We start from the raw sequence: 1,789 nt of genomic DNA on the forward strand, positions 1-1,789 counted from the left end.
TAAAACTGAACCAAACCAAATTGGATGAATAGTACCAAATTCAGTTCTAATTTGAGGCAAAAACCGGTCCAAACCGAACCGTACCCATCCCTAAAATTAACTATCTTTGCCTTTTGCCCACTCTATATACCACCTCTCACCACCTCACTCATTATACTTTCCCTCATGCAAGAGAAGAAGTCTTGCAAATCTTTGTCCCAAAAAAAAAAATCAAAAAAACAAAAACCTTTGATGTCCTAGGCCCCACCTAAAGTTGTAATTATACTTTTCTCTCCCCCCTATCCTTTTCTCATCCCCCGAAGTGTAACACCTCGATCCCAAATTTTCCCAAATTTAACCATTAATTAATTAATTAATTATTTAAGGGTATTTTAGTCATATTTTTAACCGGAGAGAGTTTGGGACCGTGACTTGTATTTTTGGATAGGTCGTGCTGAGACGAGTTCATAGACACGTAGTGGGCTCGAATCGGAGTTGTAGCGAGAGAGATATGGTCAAAAGAAACCCAGTGGCACAACCGTAAATATTTCGAAATGGGATTTTTTATAAAAATCAGATTTTCCCTCTCTCTCTCTCTCTCTCCCTGCGCGCAGAACAGCCCCCCCCCCGAGTTACTGTTCACAGCGGCGGTTTTTGGGCCGCCGCCGCCGCATCCGGCCACCACTTGGGGTGGCACGGGTCCCAAAAGAACCGTGCCATCCTCCTCTTTCCATCCCGACCAATCCCAGCCACCGGAACCACCTGTGCTCGCCGGAAAATGCAAAAATCCGACCGAATTTAACCAAAAATTCAAGGAGCTCGATCTCCCTCCTCCGGCCGCCATTTCTGGCGATCAAGGTATGAAAATTCATCCTCTCTGTATGCTCTAGCTGATGGTTGGGTAGGAATTGATCGATTCGTAGCGTAGGCAATTCGATTTTCGAATTGAAAATCGGCCGAACTTCGGCCGCCGTGTTTGGCCATTTCCGGCCACTTTTTGGGGGTTGTCCAAGAACAAAAGTGACTCCAAATGGGGTGTTTTACCTAGGGTAGGAGTTTGGAGTCTCGGTTCCAAGATTTTTCGACGGACCGTTATCGCTTTGGACACCCGGTCTGCCCGCGCGTGTGGCGGCGCGTGGGCGAGGGTGGTGGCGTGTCTCTGGACTGTTTTGAGGTCCTCGTGCCGTCACGAGCGCGTAGGATTTCGCGGATCACAAATCGGACGTCGTTTGACTATCGAACGGATATCGCCTATCGGGCGTTATCCGTGTTCGATAGGTTGGGACCGTTGGATGGTCTCGAAAATATTATATGTTAAACTAGGTATTTTTAGGATCGTGGAGGAATTCACGGATCGTGAATCGGAGCCCCGGATGTTCCGATTTAATAATTTAAAGTTTATATTTTATATTAACCGTTAGATCGTGCGATCGTAAGCGATCCGACCGTCCGATCTGAACCAAACTTGCAGGACAAGTGTCCTATACCTTATAGAACCCATAGGAACTTTCGGATTGGAGTTTGGAGGTCGTGGTCCCCGTGGGCCCGTTTGACCAGGGTTAGGGTAGTTTGACCCTTGGTTGACCGTGAGTCTCCCGGAGTAATCTCACCTTCCCAAGGGGATTATCTGGTGCTAGACTATTGTTGGGGTTTACGCAATATTAGAATATTTGTTTATATAAATATAATTATATATATGTTTGTACAAGGGTACAAAAAGAGTCTAGAATGTCAGTTTGGAGTGCTATACGCACTACCTTAAGTACCTCCCCGGATTTTGGATTCACTACGAGTACCACCAAGTGAAAGT

This window comes from Prunus dulcis, chromosome 4, assembly GCF_902201215.1.
Source record: "Prunus dulcis chromosome 4, ALMONDv2, whole genome shotgun sequence".
Taxonomy (NCBI): Eukaryota; Viridiplantae; Streptophyta; class Magnoliopsida; order Rosales; family Rosaceae; genus Prunus; species Prunus dulcis.